Here is a 13,518-nt window from a genome sequence, read left to right on the forward strand (position 1 = left end):
GCTTTTATTTTTACTTAAAGTACAATAACTTTTACCATTTTAATTTGTTTTAATAGTATATTGACAGTATTGTTTTCTTTCAAAAATCCACTTAATTTTCTTTACCCTATTATTCAAATGGTAATTGACAAAAACAAACTACATTGTCACCAGAAGAGCAATACAAAATGTACAAGTGATATATTAAAATCATCTTTCCAGCTTGAATTTCAATGATGCATTGGGGCAACGATTTTGTGAGAAACATCTTCACCCTTAAATAAAGATTTTCTTAATTCCTTACCTGTGTGCTAATTAGATATCACCTTGTTTTCACATTAAACAGACTTCCACATGAGAAAGCAGCAAGGATGCAGTGGCGTTAATGTTTCCTGGTGTCAACCTGTATTATTTCAGTAGATATTGAAATGAGGATGCATCTTGCTGCCTTTCCAATGAAGCAAGTTTAATTTAGTAATAGGTGAAAAACCATCCCTACAAATATGTTAATCAGATACTTGGCTTTGTGGACACTTTTCAGAGAACAAATTAGTTAGCATAAAAATAAAGCCAGAAAATGAAGAGCTGTTTAATCACTCAATTGGATTTTTCTGCCAGCATATTTCTTTTTCTCTGCAACCCACTGCTAAATTGTGCTTCCTAGCTGTTTTTATAAAATCACTGAATCAAATCTAACTCTGATTACATCAGAGAAGGCCAGGTACCCTACACCATAACAGGGGGTTTGAAATTTTGACTTGTCTACTTAAAGATCACCAAAATCTGATAACAAGGTCAATTAAGTTTCTGGGTGGGATTGAACCACCAACTTTTTGGTTAATAGCATTACACACTAACTGATTGCGCCACAGTGACACTTTGCAAAAGTACTTACTGACAAAGGCTAATAAGCATTCATCTAGAACGATTCCTAGAAACATTTTAAAAAGTCAATAATGTGGAGAGTTTTTGTAAGATGTTTCTTCCATCAACCAATGAAGAAACACATTGGTACTTTCCCATGATGAGTGAGTGCTTCAGGATCTCTTGCACTTACATGTGCAGCAGAGTACTGTAATGGAAGCATGCTGGGTCCATAACCCAGAGTTAGGCAGATTGAAACTATCCTCTGCTATATGCATTTTTTTTTGTTAATTAAAGTAATCCAAAACTGGGATTGATATTTTTGCTCTTTTATTTTTACTTAAAGTACATTAACTTTAACATTTTAATTTGTTTTAATAGTATATTGACAGTATTGTTTTCTTTCAAAAATCCAATTAATTTTCTTTACCCGATTATTAAAATGGTAATTGACAAAAGCAAACTACATTGTCACCAGAAGAGCAATACAAAATGTACAAGTGATATATTAAAATCATCTTTCCAGCTTGAATTTCAATGATGCATTGGGGCAACGATTTTGTGAGAAACATCTTCACCCTTAAATAAAGATTTTCTTAATTCCTTACCTGTGTGCTAATTAGATATCACCTTGTTTTCACATTAAATAGACTTCCACATGAGAAAGCAGCAAGGATGCCGTGGCGTTAATGTTTCCTGGTGTCAACCTGTATTATTTCAGTAGATATTGAAATGAGGATGCATCTTGCTGCCTTTCCAATGAAGCAAGTTTAATTTAGTAATAGGTGAAAAACCATCCCTACAAAGATGTTAATCAGATACTTGGCTTTGTGGACACTTTTCAGAGAACAAATTTGTTAGCATAAAAATAAAGCCAGAAAATGAAGAGCTGTTTAATCACTCAATTGGATTTTTTTGCCAGCATATTTCTTTTTCTCTGCAACCCACTGCTAAATTGTGCTTCCTAGCTGTTTTTATAAAATCACTGAATCAAATCTAACTCTGATTACATCAGAGAAGGCCAGGTACCCTACACCATAACAGGGGTTTTCGAAATTTTGACTTGTCTACTTAAAGATCAACAAAATCTGATAACAAGGTCAATTACGTCCCTGGGTGGGATTGAACCACCAACATTTTGGTTAATAGCCGTACACACTAACTGATTGCGCCACAGCGACACTTTGCAAAAGTCCTTACTGACAAAGGCTAATAAGCATTCATCTAGAACGTTTCCTATAAAAACTTTAAATTGTCAATAATCTGGAGAGTTTTTGTAAGATGTTTCTTCCATCAACCAATGAAGAAACACATTGGTACTTTCCCATGATGAGTGAGTGCTTCAGGATCTCTTGCACTTACATGTGCAGCAGAGTACTGTAATGGAAGCATGCTGGGTCCATAACCCAGAGGTAGGCAGATTGAAACTATCCTCTGCTATATGCATTTTTTTGTTAATTAAAGTAATCCAAAACTGGGATTGATATTTGTGCTCTTTTATTTTTACTTAAAGTACAATAACTTTTACCATTTTAATTTGTTTTAATAGTATATTGACAGTATTGTTTTCTTTCAAAAATCCAATTAATTTTCTTTACCCGATTATTAAAATGGTAATTGACAAAAACAAACTACATTGTCACCAGAAGAGCAATACAAAATGTACAAGTGATATATTAAAATCATCTTTCCAGCTTGAATTTCAATGATGCATTGGGGCAACGATTTTGTGAGAAACATCTTCACCCTTAAATAAAGATTTTCTTAATTCCTTACCTGTGTGCTAATTAGATATCACCTTGTTTTCACATTAAACAGACTTCCACATGAGAAAACAGCAAAGATGCAGTGGCGTTAATGTTTCCTGGTGTCAATCTGTATTATTTCCGTAGATATTGAAATGAGGATGCATCTTGCTGCCTTTCCAATGAAGCAAGTTTAATTTAGTAATAGGTGAAAAACCATCCCTACAAAGATGTTAATCAGACACTTGGCTTTGTGGACACTTTTCAGAGAACAAATTAGTTAGCATAAAAATAAAGCCAGAAAATGAAGAGCTGTTTAATCACTCAATTGGATTTTTCTGCCAGCATATTTCTTTTTCTCTGCAACCCACTGCTAAATTGTGCTTCCTAGCTGTTTTTTTATAAAATCACTTAATCAAATCTAACTCTGATTACATCAGAGAAGGCCAGGTACCCTACACCATAAGAGGGGGTTTGCAATTTTGACTTGTCTACTTAAATATCACCAAAATCTGATCACAAGATCAATTATGTCCCTGGGTGGGATTGAACCACCAACCTTTTGATTAATAGCTGAACACACTAACCGATTGCACCACAGAGACACTTTGCAAAAAGTACATACTGACAAAGACTAATAAGCATTCATCTAGAACGTTTCCTAGAAAAACTTTAAAAAATCAATAATCTGGAGAGTTTTTGTAAGATGTTTCTTCCAGCAACCAATGAAGAAACACATTGGTACTTTCGCATGATGAGTGAGTGCTTCAGGATCTCTTGCACTTACATGTGCAGCAGAGTACTGCAATGAAAGCATGCTGGGCCCATAACCCAGAGGTAGGCAGATTGAAACTATCCTTTGCTATATGCATTTTTTTTTTGTTCATTAAAGTAATCCAAAACTGGGATTGATATTTTAGCTTTTATTTTTACTTAAAGTACAATAACTTTTACCATTTTAATTTGTTTTAATAGTATATTGACAGTATTGTTTTCTTTCAAAAATCCAATTAATTTTCTTTACCCGATTATTAAAATGGTAATTGACAAAAACAAACTACATTGTCACCAGAAGAGCAATACAAAATGTACAAGTGATATATTAAAATCATCTTTCCAGCTTGAATTTCAATGATGCATTGGGGCAACGATTTTGTGAGAAACATCTTCACCCTTAAATAAAGATTTTCTTAATTCCTTACCTGTGTGCTAATTAGATATCACCTTGTTTTCACATTAAACAGACTTCCACATGAGAAAGCAGCAAGGATGCAGAGGCGTTAATGTTTCCTGGTGTCAACCTGTATTATTTCAGTAGATATTGAAATGAGGATGCATCTTGCTGCCTTTCCAATGAAGCAAGTTTAATTTAGTAATAGGTGAAAAACCATCCCTACAAATATGTTAATCAGATACTTGGCTTTGTGGACACTTTTCAGAGAACAAATTAGTTAGCATAAAAATAAAGCCAGAAAATGAAGAGCTGTTTAATCACTCAATTGGATTTTTCTGCCAGCATATTTATTTTTCTCTGCAACCCACTGCTAAATTGTGCTTCCTAGCTGTTTTTATAAAATCACTGAATCAAATCTAACTCTGATTACATCAGAGAAGGCCAGGTACCCTGCACCATAACAGGGGGTTTGAAATTTTGACTTGTCTACTTAAAGATCACCAAAATCTGATAACAAGGTCAATTAAGTCCCTGGGTGGGATTGAACCACCAACTTTTTGGTTAATAGCCTTACACACTAACTGATTGCGCCACAGTGACACTTTGCAAAAGTACTTACTGACAAAGGCTAATAAGCATTCATCTAGAACGATTCCTAGAAACATTTTAAAAAGTCAATAATGTGGAGAGTTTTTGTAAGATGTTTCTTCCATCAACCAATGAAGAAACACATTGGTACTTTCCCATGATGAGTGAGTGCTTCAGGATCTCTTGCACTTACATGTGCAGCAGAGTACTGTAATGGAAGCATGCTGGGTCCATAACCCAGAGGTAGGCAGATTGAAACTGTCCTCTGCTATATGCATTTTTTTTTTGTTAATTAAAGTAATCCAAAACTGGGATTGATATTTTTGCTCTTTTATTTTTACTTAAAGTACATTAACTTTTACCATTTTAATTTGTTTTAATAGTATATTGACAGTATTGTTTTCTTTCAAAAATCCAATTAATTTTCTTTACCCGATTATTAAAATGGTAATTGACAAAAGCAAACTACATTGTCACCAGAAGAGCAATACAAAATGTACAAGTGATATATTAAAATCATCTTTCCAGCTTGAATTTCAATGATGCATTGGGGCAACGATTTTGTGAGAAACATCTTCACCCTTAAATAAAGATTTTCTTAATTCCTTACCTGTGTGCTAATTAGATATCACCTTGTTTTCACATTAAACAGACTTCCACATGAGAAAGTAGCAAGGATGCAGTGGCATTAATGTTTCCTGGTGTCAACCTGTATTATTTCAGTAGATATTAAAATGAGGATGCATCTTGCTGCCTTTCCAATGAAGCAAGTTTAATTTAGTAATAGGTGAAAAACCATCCCTACAAAGATGTTAATCAGATACTTGGCTTTGTGGACACTTTTCAGAGAACAAATTTGTTAGCATAAAAATAAAGCCAGAAAATGAAGAGCTGTTTAATCACTCAATTGGATTTTTTTGCCAGCATATTTCTTTTTCTCTGCAACCCACTGCTAAATTGTGCTTCCTAGCTGTTTTTATAAAATCACTGAATCAAATCTAACTCTGATTACATCAGAGAAGGCCAGGTACCCTACACCATAACAGGGGTTTTCGAAATTTTGACTTGTCTACTTAAAGATCAACAAAATCTGATAACAAGGTCAATTACGTCCCTGGGTGGGATTGAACCACCAACCTTTTGGTTAATAGCCGTACACACTAACTGATTGCGCCACAGCGACACTTTGCAAAAGTACTTACTGACAAAGGCTAATAAGCATTCATCTAGAACGTTTCCTATAAAAACTTTAAATAGTCAATAATCTGGAGAGTTTTTGTAAGATGTTTCTTCCATCAACCAATGAAGAAACACATTGGTACTTTCCCATGAGGAGTGAGTGCTTCAGGATCTCTTGCACTTACATGTGCAGCAGAGTACTGTAATGGAAGCATGCTGGGTCCATAACCCAGAGGTAGGCAGATTGAAACTATCCTCTGCTATATGCATTTTTTTTGTTAATTAAAGTAATCCAAAACTGGGATTGATATTTGTGCTCTTTTATTTTTACTTAAAGTACAATAACTTTTACCATTTTAATTTGTTTTAATAGTATATTGACAGTATTGTTTTCTTTCAAAAATCCAATTAATTTTCTTTACCCGATTATTAAAATGGTAATTGACAAAAACAAACTACATTGTCACCAGAAGAGCAATACAAAATGTACAAGTGATATATTAAAATCTTCTTTCCAGCTTGAATTTCAATGATGCATTGGGGCAACGATTTTGTGAGAAACATCTTCACCCTTAAATAAAGATTTTCTTAATTCCTTACCTGTGTGCTAATTAGATATCACCTTGTTTTCACATTAAACAGACTTCCACATGAGAAAACAGCAAAGATGCAGTGGCGTTAATGTTTCCTGGTGTCAACCTGTATTATTTCCGTAGATATTGAAATGAGGATGCATCTTGCTGCCTTTCCAATGAAGCAAGTTTAATTTAGTAATAGGTGAAAAACCATCCCTACAAAGATGTTAATCAGATACTTGGCTTTGTGGACACTTTTCAGAGAACAAATTAGTTAGCATAAAAATAAAGCCAGAAAATGAAGAGCTGTTTAATCACTCAATTGGATTTTTCTGCCAGCATATTTCTTTTTCTCTGCAACCCACTGCTAAATTGTGCTTCCTAGCTGTTTTTTTCATAAAATCACTTAATCAAATCTAACTCTGATTACATCAGAGAAGGCCAGGTACCCTACACCATAAGAGGGGGTTTGAAATTTTGACTTGTCTACTTAAAGATCACCAAAATCTGATAACAAGGTCAATTACATCCCTGGGTGGGATTGAACCACCAACCCTTTGATTAATAACCAAACACACTAACCGATTGCGCCACAGAGACACTTTGCAAACTTACATACTGACAAAGGCTAATAAGCATTCATCTAGAACGTTTCCTAGAAAAACTTTAAAAAGTCAATAATCTGGAGAGTTTTTGTAAGATGTTTCTTCCATCAACCAACGAAGAAACACATTGGTACTTTCCCATGATGAGTGAGTGCTTCAGGATCTCTTGCACTTACATGTGCAGCAGAGTACTGCATTGGAAACATGCTGGGCCCATAACCCAGAGGTAGGCAGATTGAAACTATCCTCTGCTATATGCATTTTTTATTGTTAATTAAAGTAATCCAAAACTGGGATTGATATTTTTGCTCTTTTATTTTTACTTAAAGTACAATAACTTTTACCATTTTAATTTGTTTTAATAGTATATTGACAGTATTGTTTTCTTTCAAAAATCCACTTAATTTTCTTTACCCTATTATTATAATGGTAATTGACAAAAACAAACTACATTGTCACCAGAAGAGCAATACAAAATGTACAAGTGATATATTAAAATCATCTTTCCAGCTTGAATTTCAATGATGCATTGGGGCAACGATTTTGTGAGAAACATCTTCACCCTTAAATAAAGATTTTCTTAATTCCTTACCTGTGTGCTAATTAGATATCACCTTGTTTTCACATTAAACAGACTTCCACATGAGAAAACAGCAAAGATGCAGTGGCGTTAATGTTTCCTGGTGTCAACCTGTATTATTTCCGTAGATATTGAAATGAGGATGCATCTTGCTGCCTTTCCAATGAAGCAAGTTTAATTTAGTAATAGGTGAAAAACTATCCCTACAAAGATGTTAATCAGACACTTGGCTTTGTGGACACTTTTCAGAGAACAAATTAGTTAGCATAAAAATAAAGCCAGAAAATGAAGAGCTGTTTAATCACTCAATTGGATTTTTCTGCCAGCATATTTCTTTTTCTCTGCAACCCACTGCTAAATTGTGCTTCCTAGCTGTTTTTTTATAAAATCACTTAATCAAATCTAACTCTGATTACATCAGAGAAGGCCAGGTACCCTACACCATAAGAGGGGGTTTGAAATTTTGACTTGTCTACTTAAAGATCACCAAAATCTGAGAACAAGGTCAATTACATCCCTGGGTGGGATTGAACCACCAACCCTTTGATTACTAACAAAACACACTAACCGATTGCGCCACAGAGACACTTTGCAAACTTACATACTGACAAAGGCTAATAAGCATTAATCTAGAACGTTTCCTAGAAAAACTTTAAAAAGTCAATAATCTGGAGAGTTTTTGTAAGATGTTTCTTCCATCAACCAACGAAGAAACACATTGGTACTTTCCCATGATGAGTGAGTGCTTCAGGATCTCTTGCACTTACATGTGCAGCAGAGTACTGCATTGGAAACATGCTGGGCCCATAACCCAGAGGTAGGCAGATTGAAACTATCCTCTGCTATATGCATTTTTTATTGTTAATTAAAGTAATCCAAAACTGGGATTGATATTTTTGCTCTTTTATTTTTACTTAAAGTACAATAACTTTTACCATTTTAATTTGTTTTAATAGTATATTGACAGTATTGTTTTCTTTCAAAAATCCACTTAATTTTCTTTACCCTATTATTATAATGGTAATTGACAAAAACAAACTACATTGTCACCAGAAGAGCAATACAAAATGTACAAGTGATATATTAAAATCATCTTTCCAGCTTGAATTTCAATGATGCATTGGGGCAACGATTTTGTGAGAAACACCTTCACCCTTAAATAAAGATTTTCTTAATTCCTTACCTGTGTGCTAATTAGATATCACCTTGTTTTCACATTAAACAGACTTCCACATGCGAAAGCAGCAAGGATGCAGTGGCGTTAATGTTTCCTGGTGTCAACCTGTATTATTTCAGTAGACATTGAAATGAGGATGCATCTTGCTGCCTTTCCAATGAAGCAAGTTTAATTTAGTAATAGGTGAAAAACCATCCCTACAAAGATGTTAATCAGAGACTTGGCTTTGTGGACACTTTTCAGAGAACAAATTTGTTAGCATAAAAATAAAGCCAGAAAATGAAGAGCTGTTTAATCACTCAATTGGATTTTTTTGCCAGCATATTTCTTTTTCTCTGCAACTCACTGCTAAATTGTGCTTCCTAGCTGTTTTTATAAAATCACTAAATCAAATCTAACTCTGATTACATCAGAGAAGGCAAGGTACCCTACACCATAACAGGGGGTTTGAAATTTTGACTTGTCTACTTAAAGATCACCAAAATCTGATAACAAGGTCAATTAAGTCCCTGGGTGGGATTGAACCACCAACCTTTTGGTTAATAACCATACACACAGACTGATTGCGCCACAGCGACACTTTGCAAAAGTACATACTGACAAAGGCTAATAAGCATTCATCTAGAACGTTTCCTAGAAACATTTTAAAAAGTCAATAATGTGGAGAGTTTTTGTAAGATGTTTCTTCCATCAACCAATGAAGAAACACATTGGAACTTTCCCATGATAAGTGAGTGCTTCAGGACCTCTTGCACTTACATGTGCAGCAGAGTACTGTAATGGAAGCATGCTGGGTCCATAACCCAGAGGTAGGCAGATTGAAACTATCCTCTGCTATATGCATTTTTTTTTGTTAATTAAAGTAATCCAAAACTGGGATTGATATTTTTGCTCTTTTATTTTTACTTAAAGTACAATAACTTTTACCATTTTAATTTGTTTTAATAGTATATTGACAGTATTGTTTTCTTTCAAAAATCCAATTAATTTTCTTTACCCGATTATTAAAATGGTAATTGACAAAAACAAACTACATTGTCACCAGAAGAGCAATACAAAATGTACAAGTGATATATTAAAATCATCTTTCCAGCTTGAATTTCAATGATGCATTGGGGCAACGATTTTGTGAGAAACATCTTCACCCTTTAATAAAGATTTTCTTAATTCCTTACCTGTGTGCTAATTAGATATCACCTTGTTTTCACATTAAACAGACTTCCACATGAGAAAGCAGCAAGGATGCAGTGGCGTTAATGTTTCCTGGTGTCAACCTGTATTATTTCAGTAGATATTGAAATGAGGATGCATCTTGCTGCCTTTCCAATGAAGCAAGTTTAATTTAGTAATAGGTGAAAAACCATCCAAGAGCTGTTTAATCACTCAATTGGATTTTTTTGCCAGCATATTTCTTTTTCTCTGCAACCCACTGCTAAATTGTGCTTCCTAGCTGTTTTTATAAAATCACTGAATCAAATCTAACTCTGATTACATCAGAGAAGTCTAAATACCTAACACCATAACAGGGGGTTTGAAATTTTGACTTGTCTACTTAAAGATCACCAAAATCTGATAACAAAGTCAATTACATCCCTGGGTGGGATTGAACCACCAACCTTTTGGTTAATAGCCATACACACTAACTGATTGCGCCACAGCGACACTTTGCAAAATTACATACTGACAAAGGCTAATAAACAATCATCTAGAACGTTTCCTAGAAAAACTTTAAAAAGTCAATAATCTGGAGTGTTTTTGTAAGATGTTTCTGCCATCAACCAATGAAGAAACACAGTGGTACTTTCCCATGATGAGTGAGTGCTTCAGGATCTCTTGCACTTACATGTGCAGCAGAGTACTGCAATGGAAGCATGCTGGGCCCATAACCCAGAGGTAGAAAGATTGAAACTATCCTCTGCTATATGCATTTTTTTTGTTAATTAAAGTAATCCAAAACTGGGATTGATATTTTTGCTCTTTTATTTTTACTTAAAGTACAATAACTTTTACCATTTTAATTTGTTTTAATAGTATATTGACAGTATTGTTTTCTTTCAAAAATTCACTTAATTTTCTTTTTTGTGTGCTAATTAGATATCACCTTGTTTTCACATTAAATAGACTTCCACATGAGAAAGCAGCAAGGATGCAGTGGCGTTAATGTTTCCTGGTGGTAGTGGGGGACTGTGTTTGTGCTTTCCTCTGGTCAGCTCTGGTAAAAGTCAGATTTCTTTGTCTCAGATCTTCCTCTAGCCTTGTTCTTCTTTCGAGAGTTCCCTTGTGCTGCCTCAGTTGGATCTCCTTCACTTGACAGGGGGGTACCCGAGCAGCGACCCTCCCCAGCACTAGCCCAACTCCTACTTACCTGCCAGGTGAGATACTATGATCATGAAGGTGCTTCTCCCAGGGAAAGGCTCACCCATTGCACTCTGGGTGTGCTGCTCCTGCGATTTCCCCAAATGTGGGAAACTTGACTGCATAATTTGTGTTTCCCCTGGTCGGCTCTCGTATAATTCAGATCTCTTTGTCTCAGGTCTCTCTCCAGCCTAGTTTGCTGTCTGTTTCCACTTCTCTTTTCTTAAACCGCTCCCTTCTATGCCCTTGCGCACCTTAATTAAATCTAACTCTGATTACGTCAGAGAAGGCTAGGTACCCTACACCATAAGAGGGGGTTTGAAATTTTGACTTGTCTACTTAAAGATCACCAAAATCTGATCACAAGGTCAATTACATCACTGGGTGGGAACCTTTTGGTTAATAGCCTATGTAAGTGCAAGAGATCCTGAAGCACTCACTCATCATGGGAATGTACCAATGTGTTTCTTACAAAAATTCTCCAGATTATTGACTTTTTAAAGTTTTTCTAGGAAACGTTCTAGATGAATGCTTATTAGCCTTTGTCAGTATGTACTTTTGCAAAGTGTCGCTGTGGCGCAATCAGTTAGTGTGTATGGCTATTAACCTAAAGGTTGGTGATTCAATCCCACCCAGGGACGTAATAGACCTTGTTATCAGATTTTGGTGATCTTTAAGTAGACAAGTCAAAATTTCAAACCCCCTCTTATGGTGTAGGGTACCCGGCCTTCTCTGATGTAATCAGAATTAGATTTGATTAAGTGATTTTATAAAAAACAGCTAGGAAGCACAATTTAGCAGTGGGTTGCAGAGAAAAAAAATTATGCTGGCAGAAAAGTCCAATTGAGTGATTAAACAGCTCTTCATTTTCTGATTTTATGTTTATGCTAACAAATTTGCTCTCTGAAAAGTGTCCACAAAGCCAAGTCTCTGATTAACACCTTTGTAGGAATGGTTTTTCACCTATTACTGAATTAAACTTGCTTCATTGGAAAGGCAGCAAGATGCATCCTCATTTCAATGTCTACTGAAATAATACAGGTTGACACCAGGAAACATAAACGTCACTGCATCCTTGCTGCTTCCTCATGGGGAAGTCTGTTTAATGTGAAAACAAGGTGATATCTAATCAGCACACAGGTAAGGAATTAAGAAAATCTTTCTTTATGGGTGAAGATGTTTCTCACAAAATTGTTGCACCAAGGCATCATTGAAATTCAAGCTGGAAAGATGATTTTAATATATCACTTGTACATTTTGTACTGCTCTTCTGGTGACAATGTAGATTGTTTTTGTCAATTACCATTTTAATAATCGGGTAAAGAAAATTAATTGGATTTTTGAAAGAAAACAATACTGTCAATATACTATTAAAACAAATTAAAATGGTAAAAGTTATTGTACTTTAAGTAAAAATAAAAGAGCAAAAATATCAATCCCAGTTTTGGATTACTTTAATTAACAAAAACAATGCATATAGCAGAGGATAGTTTCAATCTGCCTACCTCTGGGTTATGGACCCAGCATGCTTCCATTACAGTACTCTGCTGCACATGTAAGTGCAAGAGATCCTGAAGCACTCACTCATTATAGGAAAGTACCAATGTGTTTCTTCATTGGTTGATGGAAGAAACATCTTACAAAAACTCTCCACATTATTGACTTTTTAAAATGTTTCTAGGAAACGTTCTAGATGAATGCTTATTAGCCTTTGTCAGTATGTACTTTTGAAAAGTGTCGCTGTGGCGCAATCAGTTAGTGTATAAGGCTATTAACCAAAAGGTTGGTGGTTCAATCCCACCCAGGGACGTAATTGACCTTGTTATCAGATTTTGGTGATCTTTAAGTAGACAAGTCAAAATTTCAAACCCCCTCTTATGGTGTAGGGTACCTGGCCTTCTCTGATGTAATCAGAGTTAGATTTGATTAAGTGATTTTATAAAAAAACAGCTAGGAAGCACAATTTAGCAGTGGGTTGCAGAGAAAAAGAAAAATGCTGGCAGAAAAATCCAATTGAGTGATTAAACAGCTCTTCATTTTCTGGCTTTATTTTTATGCTAACAAATTTGTTCTCTGAAAAGTGTCCACAAAGCCAAGTCTCTGATTAACACCTTTGTAGGCATGGTTTTTAACCTATTACTAAATTAAACTTGCTTCATTGGAAAGGCAGCAAGATGCATCCTCATTTCAATGTCTACTGAAATAATACAGGTTGACACCAGGAAACATTAACGCCACTGCATCCTTGCTGCTTTCTCATGTGGAAGTCTGTTTAATGTGAAAACAAGGTGATATCTAATTAGCACACAGGTAGGGAATTAAGAAAATCTTTATTTAAGGGTGAAGATGTTTCTCACAAAATCGTTACCTCAATGCATCATTGAAATTCAAGCTGAAAAGATGATTTTAATATATCACTTGTACATTTTGTATTGCTCTTCTGGTGACAATGTAGTTTGTTTTTGTCAATTACCATTTTAATAATAGGGTAAAGAAAATTAAGTGGATTTTTGAAAGAAAACAATACTGTCAATATACTATTAAAACAAATTAAAACGGTAAAAGTTATTGTACTTTAAGTAAAAATAAAAGAGCCAAAATATCAATCCCAGTTTTGGATTACTTTAATTAACAAAAAAAATGCATATAGCAGAGGACAGTTGCAATCTGCCTACCTCTGGGTTATAGGCCCAGCAT

General features: G+C 34.9%; 1 non-coding gene across 1 annotated transcript; it reads left to right on the forward strand.

Annotated features, from left to right (window-relative positions):
• Positions 1–10,823: 10,823 nt before the first annotated feature.
• Positions 10,824–10,986, forward strand: LOC135029797 (U1 spliceosomal RNA). The gene has a single exon (XR_010225891.1). It is a non-coding gene; the product is annotated as a U1 spliceosomal RNA (small nuclear RNA).
• Positions 10,987–13,518: the final 2,532 nt, after the last annotated feature.

The sequence above is a fragment of the Pseudophryne corroboree genome, unplaced genomic scaffold (genome assembly GCF_028390025.1).
Source record: "Pseudophryne corroboree isolate aPseCor3 unplaced genomic scaffold, aPseCor3.hap2 scaffold_493, whole genome shotgun sequence".
NCBI classification, from domain to species: domain Eukaryota; kingdom Metazoa; phylum Chordata; class Amphibia; order Anura; family Myobatrachidae; genus Pseudophryne; species Pseudophryne corroboree.